We start from the raw sequence: 13,754 nt of genomic DNA, 5'->3' as shown, positions 1-13,754 counted from the left end.
TGATGTTCAGACTGTGTGCTGCAGGATTTGTGTTGTCAGTGCTGGTAGTTCCATAATTTGCCTTTAGGCCCCAGTACTGGTACTGCAACGTAGGTTTGAAACATGAGCATCTGTGTACATTGCAGTTGCAGACAGTCAATATGGGTCTGCACAAGGTGAGTGGCGCTTTACCCATGAAGTTTTTTATCAAAATAACAGCAGTGGTGATGCTGCACTTCACAAGTATTGATGCAGTAAAGGAATACAGAGAGGTGTTCTTTCCACACCAGGGTTAAAGGACAAGATTTGGAAGTTTGAATTCACTGGTGATTCGAGAATTACTCCTAGGAGAAGTCGACAACTGAGAATGCTGGACACAGTGTGTGATCTTCAAGCAGTGCATAGGCTATGTCACAACAGCTGAACACTCTATAGTCTCCCATTCAAAAAGTACTGTGAATGGTATCTGTACAATCTTCTAGGCTGGTGTGGATACGGACTGAGCAATGTTTGTAACCTGGTATATAAACATTGTATCCAATTAACAAATGTTACCCTCTCATGTAAAGTAAAATTGGTTTCTTTCAGTGGTTTATTTATTAATTATCTTCCACAAGACCTTACAAAAAGTTTACATGAAGTTTCATTGTCCTATGATCATTCATTTCTCATGGGGGATCTCTCAAGCATTGAAAATTTAATTATAATCACCCCTTAAGTCAATGAATTTATTATTTTTTGCTTATATTTCCATTAGAATGGTCTCCGTAAATGACTGAGATGAAGTGGTGGACCACACGTAATGGCAATTAGTACATAAGTAATTACAATGCCATGTATTTTCTGTTATTAATGTTATTATTGTTATTATTATTATTATTATTATTATTATTATTATTATTACTGTTATTTTTACTGTTTTGAAGGGGATTCAGAAATGATTTAGAATAGTAGTTTTTTAACCATATTTATTAATGAATGTGGGTAAGTGCACCTTCGGATATATTACTATGCTTCCCATTGACATCAATACACCACTGAAACCTTCCTGGCAACTTAATTATGATGCCACGAAACCACTGTTTGGGGGTATTATGCACCCACTCTCGGACAGATGCCAGCAGTTCTTCACAGTTGCTGAAGCTCTTACTTCGCACAACACCCTTCATGTTATTGAATAAATCATAATCAGATGGAATGAAATGCAGTGAATTATGGCATGTTTGGTAGAAAAAGTAACCCCAGTAATGTCAACTTTGTAGTAGTAGCATTGCTGGTGTGGGGTCATGCATTATCATGCTGGAGGAGTCCTTTCAGCCACTTTCCATGTTACCTGATCTGAATCCTGTGTCTGTCATGTAAGAGTGTCACCATACACCCAGCTCTTGGAGAGTGTTACATGTGGAAACCAGCCCATTAGCAATATGCTCAAAGTATCCCAAAAGGTGAAGGTCATCTGCTTACCTTCTGATGGAGCAACATGAAATTTCTTGGGCCTAGGACTCCAAGAATGTTTACATTGCATAGACTGGAATTTCTTCTTAGTTGTATGATAGTGATACCATGACTTGTCACCAGTCTCCCCAAAAAAATCAGGATCGTCATTCATTTCCAATAGCCTAAAACAGACTTCAACTCTTTTTCTCCTTCTAGGCCTACATCAAGTCCTGTGGAAGCCAGTGTGCACACACCTTTTTCATACCCAAATCATCATAAATAGTGGGGCATGAGGCTATGCCTCTGAGGCCTGTCTACTATTTTTCATTCATGAAAGTTTACTCATGAATCGGCCATATTCAGTTGAGGGAGAACTTCATTGTTGGCAGACGGCCAGTACTTGAATTCTTGCATGCAGATTCCCTTCCACTGGTGAACCTAGTGATCCAGTTGTAGGCAGTCTTTTGTGCAGGTGCTTCCTGGCCACACACCACAACTAAACATTTATGTATATCTGTTGTTTTTTACTCCTTCCTTCCACAAAAACCATGCAGTCCAGCATTGTCCATGACAGTCGCCTTCCCTTTTGTCTATAGCTCTATCAGCTTATCAAAAAACAAGTGCTGTCCTTTCACTAAACGCATGGTTCACCACCACCAGCTAGTGTCTGCATGGTGTACTAGAATCAGTTCATTATCCAATGAGAGGACATGCCTGTAGCTTGAGTGGTATTCAAAATGCAGCACAACTATAAATCATTTTCAAATGCTCCTATTATTAATTATTATTACTACTACTACTACTACTACTACTACTACTACTACTACTAACCTGCCTCTATGTTGTTTAGTCTGTCCATTGAGCAAGCAATGAAAGAGGCCAAGAAAGAATTTGAAGAAGGAATTAAAGTTCAGAGAGAAGAAATTAAATCTTTGAGGTTTGCCGATGACTGGAATTCTGCCAGAGATGACAAAGGACTTGGAAGAGCAAGAGAGTGGAATGGACGCTGTCTTGAAAAGATAATATAAGATAAACATCAACAAAAGTGAAACAAAGGTAATAGGATTTTTTTTTTTTAATCAGTCTACTGACTGGTTTGATGCGGCCTGCCACGAATTCCTTTCCTGTGCTAACCTCTTCATCTCAGAGTAGCACATGCAACCTACGTCCTCAATTATTTGCTTGACGTATTCCAATCTCTGTCTTCCTCTACAGTTTTTGCACTCTACAGCTCCCTCTAGTACCATGGAAGTCATTCCCTCATGTCTTAGCAGATGTCCTATCATCCTGTCCCTCCTCCTTATAAGTGTTTTCCACACATTCCTTTCCTCTCCAATTCTGTGTAGAACTTCCTCATTCCTTACCTTATCAGTCCATCTAATTTTCAACATTCGTCTATAGCACCACATCTCAAATGCTTCGATTCTCTTCTGTTCCGGTTTTCCCACAGTCCATGTTTCACTACCATACAATGCTGTACTCCAAACATACATCCTCAGAAATTTCTTCCTCAAATTAAGGCCGGTATTTGATATTAGTAGACTTCTCTTGGCCAGAAATGCCTTTTTTGCCATAGCGAGTCTGCTTTTGATGTCCTCCTTGCTCCGTCCATCATTGGTTATTTTACTGTCTAGGTAGCAGAATTCCTTAACTTCATTGACTTCGTGACCATCAATCCTGATGTTAAGTTTCTCGCTGTTCTCATTTCTACTACTTCTCATTACCTTCATCTTTCTCTGATTTACTCTCAAACCATACTGTGTACTCATTAGACTGTTCATTCCATTCAGCAGATCATTTAATTCTTCTTCACTTTCACTCAGGATAGCAATGTCATCAGTGAATCGTATCATTGATATCCTTTCACCTTGTATTTTAATTCCACTCCTGAACCGTTCTTTTATTTCCATCATTGCTTCCTCGATGTACAGATTGAAGAGTAGGGGCGAAAGGCTACAGCCTTGTATTACACCCTTCTTACTACGAGCACTTCGTTCTTGATCGTCCACTCTTATTATTCCCTCTTGGTTGTTGTACATATTGTATATGACCCGTCTCTCCCTATAGCTTACCCCTACTTTTTTCAGAATCTTGAACAGCTTGCACCATTTTATATTGTCAAACACTTTTTCCAGGTCGATAAATCCTATGAACATGTCTTGATTTTTCTTTAGCCTTGCTTCCATTATTAGCCGTAACGAGAGAATTGCCGCTCTCGTGCCTTTACTTTTCCTAAAGCCAAACTGATCATCACCTAGCGCATTCTCAATTTTCCTTTCGATTCTACTGTATATTATTCTTGTAAGCAGCTTCGATGCATGAGCTGTTAAGCTGATTGTGCGATAATTCTCGCACTTGTCAGCTCTTGCCGTCTTCGGAATTGTGTGGATGATGCTTTTCTGAAAGTCAGATGGTATGTCGCCAGACTCATATATTCTACACATCAACGTGAATAGTCGTTTTGTTGCCACTTCCCCTAATGATTTTAGAAATTCTGATGGAATGTTATCTATCCCTTCTGCCTTATTTGACCGTAAGTCCTCCAAAGCTCTTTTAAATTCCGATTCTAATACTGGATCCCCTATCTCTTCTAAATCGACTCCTGTTTCTTCTTCTATCACATCAGACAAATCTTCACCCTCATAGAGGCTTTCAATGTATTCTTTCCACCTATCTGCTCTCTCCTCTGCATTTAACAGTGGAATTCCCGTTGCACTCTTAATGTTACCACCGTTACTTTTAATGTCACCAAAGGTTGTTTTGACTTTCCTGTATGCTGAGTCTGTCCTTCCGACAATCATATCTTTTTTGATGTCTTCACGTTTTTCCTGCAGCCATTTCGTCTTAGCTTCCCTACACTTCCTGTTTATTTCATTCCTCAGCGACTTGTATTTCTGTATTCCTGATTTTCCCGGAACATGTTTGTACTTCCTCCTTTCATCAATCAACTGAAGTATTTCTTCTGTTACCCATGGTTTCTTCGCAGCTACCTTCTTTGTACCTATGTTTTCCTTCCCAACTTCTGTGATGGCCCTTTTTAGAGACGTCCACTCTTGAACTGTGTTGCCTACTGCACTATTCCTTATTGCTGTATCTATAGCGTTAGAGAACTTCAAATATATCTCGTCATTCCATAGAACTTAGAACTTCCGTATCCCACTTCTTAGCGTATTGATTCTTCCTGACTAATGTCTTGAACTTCAGCCTACTCTTCATCACTACTATATTGTGATCTGAGTCTATATCTGCTCCTGGTTACGCCTTACAATCCAGTATCTGATTTCGGAATCTCTGTCTGACCATGATGTAATTTAATTGAAATCTTCCCGTATCTCCCGGCCTTTTCCAAGTATACCTCCTCCTCTTGTTGTTCTTGAACGGGGTATTTGCTATTACTAACCGAAACTTGTTACAGAACTCAATTAGTCTTTCTCCTATTTCATTCCTTGTTCCAAGCCCATATTCTCCTGTAACCTTTTCTTCTACTCCTTCCCCTACAACTGCATTCCAGTCACCCATAACTATTAGATTTTCATCTCCCTTTACATGCTGCATTACCCTTTCAATATCCTCATACACTTTCTCTATGTGTTCATCTTCAGCTTGCGACGTCGGCATGTATACCTGAACTGTCGTTGTCGGTGTTGGTCTGCTGTCAATTCTGATTAGAACAACCCGGTCACTGAATTGTTCACAGGATCTAGTTAAGTTAAATCAGGGGACTTTGAGGGAATTAGATCAGTAAATAATACACTCAGAGTAAGACATGAGTTTTGCTGTTTGAGCAGCAAAATAACTGGTGATGGATGAAGTGGAGAGGATACAAAATTACGACTGGCAACAGCAGGAAAAGAATTTATGGAAAAAATGGATTTGTTAACATTTAATATCAATTTAAGTGTAAGGAAGCCTTTTTTGAAGGGTCTTATGTGGAGTGTAGCCTTGTATGGAAGTGAAGTTTGGATGATAATCAATTCAGACAAGAACAGAATATAAGCTTTTGAAATATGGTGCTACAGAAGAATGCTGAAGATTAGAGAGGTATCAGATAGCAAATGAGAAGCTCCTTAATCAAATTGGGGAGACAAGAAATTTGTGGCACAATTGAGATTTAGTGGAAAAACCCAATTTATTTCCTCTTTACCTACTAGCCATGCAAGTAGTTAGTCATAATTTTGTTGATGCCCTTTATGTATGTTGTGAAACAGTTTGCTCGTGTCACTCAACATATAACACTACCATCTGTTACTGTTATACCATAACCTCAAAGCTGAAGGCAAGTTGTATCACGTAATTATTAGTCAAAGCAATTATAGTATAAAGAAGTAGAGCAGTGTTACCCTCTGGAAGGAATTTAGTTGTGTTGAACATGATGTACCTAATGGATGTGGATTATCAGAAGTGAAAATCAGAATTTTGTAAATATTTAAACAGTAACAAACAATAATATACCTATCCACAGCGTCCGAATGATGATAAAAATGGTCGCCAGCCTAATTAGGCATAAGAATGAGTATCATTCTTGTTCAAGAACTGAAAATAAGTAACTTCAATGTGCAAACACAGCCTATACTTTTGTCACACGAGAGTGAAATGAACTCTGGCACCTGCATAAGTTCACATTAAGGTTGGAGCTGACAGAGCAGAACAAACTATTTGTGTTAATATAACAGATAACCATATACACTATTACCTTCAGGGCTTATTCAAACTGTATGGTCTCATAACATTACTATTAATATTCGCTGTAGAATCCTAAATTGGACATAGGTTCAGTCTCTCTTTCTACCAAGTACTTTTCTATCTGACATGAACAAAAAGAATATTTCACTAGCAAACTATTTCTCACTGTCCTATGAATAAAAGAAGTTGCTGTTATCATAGATTGTGGTCTTTCTATTAATCATTATTTAGCTTAGCACAATAGACAAAATGTGTGTCCTGTTACACTATTAATAAGCACTTTCAATATACAAGAGAAACCCAATACTGAACAGAACTTGACAGGAATAGCAAGAGTAATTGAAAATTTCCGTAATTGAGTAACATTGTGCATTTGGACTACGTTCAATTGGGGCGGGAGGGGGGGGGGGGGGGGGCGCTTGACTAGTGTAGTAGAGCAAAATAAACGCACTTTCATTACATTAGTGAAACAAGCACATGAACATTTAACTCTCAACAGTTGCAGTTCTGAACTTTTCCTGCAGTGAAACACAAAATTGAGATATTCGTAAGATCTTTTCAACAAACAATATTAATTTTAGCACACTCTATTGCCATATTAATTTTAATATGCTTTCAATAAAGGACACTCGGTAAGATCTTTAGTGTGGGAGGGGCCCTAAGTGGATATGTGACTGAGGATAAATCATGGTAGGTACAGGAGTTCAGTTATAATATACCATATATTTGAGTACACTATAACATCCAATGAACTGATCCTTCACTGTACGTTACTATAGTTCTTCTGTTTAATTACAGTGATTGCACAATGTGGTGATGAGTGCATGTTGGTAGGTGGATTTGCAGGTAGAATTGTTGGACTCTGTCATTTCATGGGGGCAATGATAGGTATCAATTCCATCATAATTCCAACTTGTTACTGCATCCACTCGAGGCTTTGGCACATTGGAAAATGGAACAAAAAGCCCCTCTTGGTACCAGTACAGTTCACAACCTTATCGTGAGCTGTTTGTGGTTCATTATCTCATTCCCGACTGACTCTTAATCCACCTCTTCTACCTATGCCAACTACAATTTGCATGCGGCACTAAGATCCATTCTGGAGGGGAACCACACCACCTTTTACATACAATATAACTAAGAACCCTAAGTGAAGGTCAGGAGTTTACATAACAGCAAACAATCACTTTAAACAAAAAATATTATTTGCACATATTGGTAGTTTTACAAAAAATTATTTAAATAAAATTATTCAATTTTAAAGACAACCAAAGAAATTATATGCGAAAGAGAAAACATATCATTTGTTCATATTGTGCATATTACAGAATTACACTTCATTACAGTATAAAATTAATCATACACTAATTACAGAAGTTCAATGATGGAATATTAAACAAAACAGAAAGCTAAATACATCAGAAAAATAAATAAATAAATAAAAATAAAAGGTAGGTTCTGAGCTGTGGTGTTACAAACATGGCGGATTTTACTGGTACACATACTGTTTGGTGTGCTAGGTTGGAGCGTAGACGGGGCACAGGTCATTGTGGTTTAGCCAGTTGGAAAGTATGTGCGAGCTCTGGCAGCAATGTGATTAGACAACTAGGCATTATAGGTGAAATGCTTCAATTTGCAGATGTTAAAAGACATTTTCTGATTTCAAGGAACACTTCTGAAAAAGCAACCTTATTTTAAAATAGAATATTTGCCAAAAAGTTAAAAAAACATGTCATGTTTGAACTTCTTTGAGAAACTTTTCAGTTTCGGTGCATTTCGCAATGACCTCTGATATGTCGTCCATGAAAGGTAGAGAATATTTCGCATTGCAGAGCAAAATCAATCAACAAATGAAGGTCAGTCTCTCTCTCTCTCTCTCTCTCTCTCTCTCTCTCTCTCTCTCTCTCTCTCTGTTTCTTTCTCACTCTCTCTGTTCTTGTCTGTAAATACTTCCCTCTCATTCTCACCTGTTTCATACATCTCTCACTGACAGCACTGCGGTCACATGTTCGAGTGCAAACGCTATCATGTCGCTTTTGTTTGAAAGTTTGCACCTTCATGTATTGTGTTGTTTTGTTTTGTAGTTTCTTGCTGTGAGTTTGTTTGTATACAGTATATGAGTTTGTTGTTTGATTCCTCTAAGATCAGAGCTATGAGACAGGGAAAGTAGTGTCTTTGAAGATCACACTGCGAAAAAGGATAGCCGATGATTTGTTGCTGATGAATACAGAATCGTGGTTGACGAAGCTTACAAAAAATTGCAAAGGCATCAAAACCTTTGCCAAAGTGCAAGGCAAAACAGTTGTGGAAGAAGAGTGGAAGTGCAGGCAACTCTTCATCCACATCGTTTGCATTTGATGCCATTGGTTTCGTTCTGTCCCAACATGTGCCTGAAGCAGGAACTGATAATGTAAACACGAGTTCAGAGGTAAGCAAAAACTTTATTTCTTGTCAACATAAATACAATTATACATTTTTCTAGTATATGTCTTGCCATGCTGTCTGATCCTGATCATTTATTACATAATTTATGAACTGTTCTCCTACTGCTTTAGCCCTCGTACTTCCATTCCTCAGTACTTTTTGAAGACATTCTACACAGACTTTGTTGTTTTGCCAAGATCCTTGTAATATTCACCTTGTATCCGTACCTTCACTATCGAAAATCCCTGGTGGTGAATACAGCATCTGTCTTTGTTCAATATGTTGCAAAAAATTGTGCATATATCCACAAACAAACAACTTTTGGCATGATGTCCACTCCTAACTCTTTTTTTTTTTTTAGAAGATACAAAAAATTGTCACCATTAAGCCAAAAGTATTTCCAACAAACGTTCTTGCTCTCAAAATTCTATAATTACACACACATTTTAATGCATGGGCACTTACTGTTGAAAACATCCTCATAATATTTTCTGTTAATGGAAATGCATTGTCTGCTACAAATACAATAGGGACTGGCATTCCCCTGCCAGGAAGAGGCACAGGTTCCAGTAAATTTAGAGAATGACCCAATAGTTCTTTGCCAAGTACAGTGTGTCTAAAAACTCCATCCTTGGCATCCAGTGTATGTGTATGTAAACAGGCAATTGACCAACAACACTTTGCTGAAGAACTGTTTGTAGTTAAAATTCTTACTACCAGTATTAGATGGGCACACAATAGCTAAGTGCTTTCCATCCATGGTACCAACACAGTTAGGAAAATTGAAATTCATGGGCAATTGTTTTCTACTCTTTAGCAGATTACCAAATTTTAAAAAAGAACAAATACAAAAGCAAGATGTATACTAGATGTGTATGATTCAAAAGAAAATGGTGTATTTCAGATAGTGCCATTTGATAATGATTTATACACTGTTTTCAGGCCCAGTTACAGACTGACACTATGGTCATGTTGCAGGGTGTCATATACCCAGACAGAAGTGAAGGGTTCTAGAAGAAACCACAGAAGAAACATGAAATATCGTCATATAAACAGACAAAAGCAAGAAATTCGAATGGAGTGGAAACAGTTAACACCACCTTTACAAATTGATATGGTACAATAACTGCATTAGAGCTGAAGTGGAATTTAAAATCAGTAATTATTTCTATGAAGTAAATCCAGCAATGCTAAGCAGTGCAAGTGGTTCTCCTTTTGGTTCCAGTAAAACTGCATTAGAAATAGTGGATTGTGCAAGTTCTCATGACAGTGATGGACAGGCATTTGCAGAGATTGTATTAATGCTACTGTCATACTGGAAGATTATCTGCGGCAGTGATGAACATTTCAACATACAAGTTTTGCTGTCTTTTTCATCAACTGTGTGCAATGTGCTCTTAAACAAAAATAAAGCATAAACAATAATTGTGTTCTTATTTCAAACTTACCGTGATGAAATCCCTCAGTACTTCTACCAAAACTGTCCATACTTCTCTTACCAAGATGATTATTGGAAAAATAGTGTAATTTAGAGAGGTACATCAGACTTTTGTACGAAACACTGGTTACTAAAATCAAAGTGTGATCACAAGTTACATTGTAACTGCATAAGATCTCTCACATTTCTACTGGTTTTAGCAAGTCTTGGGCCAGTTACTTGAACAAGATATTCAAAATTGTTTTTAGACATTATAGTGAAATTCTGAAAGAGCTACTTTAATTCAAGAGTTAGGTTTTCTGGATCTGTTCTGCCACGCAGGAAAGATGCACTCACTTCCACCAGTTCATGTTCGTCCATTTTGTGGCAATACTGTGGCCTCATTCAAACTCTTCTGGACTAGAAACGTGTTGCCACAAACACTATTGGCCAACAGTGGGCAGTGTGTTGTCATATGTGTGACTGCAATTTCTGTGGTCACTTTGTTGTCTGACAACATTTTTGGGTTATTTTGTTGGTGATATACAATTTTTATTGCCCCTCGAAACATGCCTTTATTGACTGTTTACCAGATTGAAGAATGTAGGCAAGTTAATCAGCCACCTAGAATTGGTATGAGGTGAATATTTTTGTGAAGCTAAACACTAGCAGACAGTTTCGGGGCCATGAGCTGACACGGCCTGGTAGGTGGTCCAGCAGAAGTGACCAGTAAGGCCTGGTCTCAGGTGCAGAGGTGGAGTGTGTAACAGGAATTGGGTAAAATCGGGAATTTAGTTGAAGGTCACTCACTTAGCAGAATGCACCAGCAGTGGTGGACTTCGAAACAAACTGATAGATGGCTTCTTGCAGTGCTTAGAAATTTGACAGTAAATCTTAATTACATAATGAAGCAAATCTTAATAAATCTGCAGTTTCAGGTAAATGATGTGCATCCAATGACATAACAATATTTGCAATAGCTTTAAAATGACACAGTGAGTAAACAGTTTTACAGTGAACCTCTGAATTAACATTCTTTAAACACCTCATGTGAGTTCAGCAAACTATATCTCAGATGATAATATTGTACTATAACTGTTGTCCCTGAAAGCTACGTATCTGTATCTATTTTATTTCTTTTTTTGTGTTCTTTGTATCTTTTCATTATGCAGGTGTTTTTCAGAACATTGTACTCTCCAAAGGAACACAGCAAATGAATGCAGCATGAATACTTCATATCTTGTCATACTTGTGTAGATATTTAATGAATAGCTTACTATTTTTGCCAGATTTTACTTACAGCTGCTAACTCAAAATTATCGTAATTAAAGAGTGCCAAAAGGCCTAAGTAATTGTAGCTGAGCTCAGATGGATGTTCATCTGGTGTAAGTGCATTAACTAAGGACCATGTCTGGTTTGGAATGTATCATTCCCCCATTGGGGTAGCATGTTTTATTTTAATCTTTTTCTTATGTTCAGGAAGAAATTATAGGCTCTTGGTGCCTATTTTTGCAGACGTCACAATCTCTTTGCCATGCGTCCATCTGCCACCTTTTAAGATGGCATTTATCAATCTGAAGTCTTTTTCAGTGATTCGTTCTAGTCCATATTCAATCCAACATGTTGCAGCATGGTACATAATGGTAATGTCAATTGGAAACTTGCTCAGAAAACACAAAAGGCTTCCAGAGTTATAATTCTAAATGTGCCTGATAACTGTAGGAGCACACCACCCTTCCTGTGCCCCATAGCAGTTTTGTTTCTTACCAGGCAGAGTTTACCTGCCCATGTGCTTGTTGTAAAGCATGTAATGGATTCAAAGGTTGCACAGTGGTAGATTCTCATGTGTTTTAGTGGATGTTTGTAATCTGTCAGTTTTTTGGCCTTCTCTGCTGTAGTTTGTAAGTGGCTCTTAAATGAGATTTCTTTGTCAGTCATAATTCCAGGTTATATTTTTGCCTTCTTTTGTTCTATGTTTTGTTTCTGTTTGCAAGCTTCATCGATGGATTTCTGATGCATTTTACTTTAAGTAGGATCTAAAATGATTTGTTTGAGGTTACCATTAACATTATTTTGTGCACACCAGTTGTTCATATGCTGTTATATACCACTGGCTTTCTTATAAAGTTGTGCTTGGGAGTTTGCTGAGATTACAACCAGCAGTTCATCAGCATATGTTGGGATTCTGTTGGCACAATTATAGATATCTATGAGGTCTAGTAGGGGTTCTATTGCTAGATCACAGGGCCTACAGATAGATCCTTGTGGGCACCCTTAGTGAATTTTTTGACCACTTTCCAGTTGCTGATTCACTCTCTAGTTCACGTGTGAATTTCCATAATAAGAAAATAGCAGCCTAGGCAATAAACTCCAAAGTTGCTGATGCCGTGGAATTTCTAAAGTGTTCCAAGCACTCAGATTTTCAGTTTCCCTCTGCCACTGCAGAATTCATCAGAATTATTGATAAACTGTTTGATGTGTGCAACTCTAGGAATGTTCATGCTAAGGGCTTTAAACAAACATGCAGAGCTGAAAATGTAAATTATTGGACTGAATTTCTTTGCCATGCAGAAAACTTCCTTCAAACATTAAGGATTGATGGTGTGTGTGCATTAGTATGTCCACAAAAACAGTTGTGCTGGGATTTTTGATGCGCATACATGGTGTTAGAAGCCTCTCACAGGATTTCTGTTTCAGGATACTGAAACACTAAAGACTTTTTAATATAGGCACTTTCCCAAGATCATCTAGAACTCTCTTTTTCTTCGATCCGATCTAAGTTTGCTTGGATCAATACTCCCACCACATTACAGTTACAGTCTGATCTGAGAACAATGTTGCTCAAGAACAATGTTGTCGTAAGTGACAAGCGCAATGTATGTGTCACTGAGAAAGTGAGCTCTTTTAGTGTTCATGAATTCATGTGTCATAAGAAGAAAAGTGATAAATTCACTGATGTTAGTGAAGAGGCTCTTGATCCAACACTACTCAGTGAATACAGGAAAATGTTGTTTATTACATATCAGGCTATGTTGTGAAAAAAATTATACAAATATTAAGATGTGCTGAGTGCAAATAACTTATTACTGTTCCCTACATGGGCTCAAATGATCACACTTACTACAGGACTCCTGGGCAAATCCAGCTGCATTTACTATGAAGGTTGACAGAGTTGGTTTGCTTCATTCATCTGTAGCAGTGTTTAAATGTGCAGCATACAGAAAATCCTTTCGTTCTGCTCTAGTGAGATTTACCTTCAATTCAAACCATTTTTTGACTGGCTTATTAATTGTCTGTTGTTTCTTTGGTGAATATGCCAATGGACATGAAATGCATATGCTAGTCTCTGCCATTGACCGTTAAGATATGTATGAGTCACAGTTAATGTCGTATTGGTACTGTGTACCTTCAGATGAGATTAAAGACACACACAATAAAAAGCAACAGCTATTCTGCCATGAGACAGAGGTTGGAGAAGCTAATTACATTTGCCATTTATGATGTGAATATATTCTGAATGAAGCAAAAAATAAATAAAAGTTAAAATGTGATGTTTACATGTTCCTAATTTGACCACTTCCTTCCTTTCCCAAGTTCTTGCGTAAATTGTTAACGTAACATTCTGTTAAGTGATTCATATTAAAATTAAATGTTTTTCCCTGTTAGCAACCGAAATTAGCAACAAAGCAATGGTTATCAGTTTTGTTGGCTACTGATGTGTATTGAGTTTCTCTTGTTGTGTGTAGAGAGAAATGCACTTTGCATCACACATGCCATTGTTTGAACGTTCACTATATATCTGACAAAATAACTA

At 37.7% G+C, this 13,754-nt stretch overlaps 1 protein-coding gene across 2 annotated transcripts in view; it reads left to right on the top strand.

Annotated features, from left to right (window-relative positions):
• The window catches only part of LOC126292313 (uncharacterized), a 61,651-nt gene extending 51,703 nt beyond the window's left edge, over positions 1-9,948 (top strand). Inside the window, exons 1-4 of one of the 2 annotated variants that reach the window (XR_007552096.1) lie at positions 229-499; positions 2,267-2,472; positions 8,243-8,527; positions 9,466-9,948. The gene's annotated coding sequence lies outside the window, so the exon portion shown is untranslated. Of the gene's footprint in view, positions 1-228; positions 500-2,266; positions 2,473-8,242; positions 8,528-9,465 lie in introns of those variants that run through there. The other variant, XR_007552095.1, reaches the window with a different exon arrangement.
• Positions 9,949-13,754: the final 3,806 nt, after the last annotated feature.

Source organism: Schistocerca gregaria, chromosome 9, assembly GCF_023897955.1.
Source record: "Schistocerca gregaria isolate iqSchGreg1 chromosome 9, iqSchGreg1.2, whole genome shotgun sequence".
Lineage (NCBI taxonomy): Eukaryota > Metazoa > Arthropoda > Insecta > Orthoptera > Acrididae > Schistocerca > Schistocerca gregaria.
The sequence above is the reverse complement of the archived record's forward strand: the minus strand, read 5'-3'. Positions and strand labels throughout refer to the sequence as shown.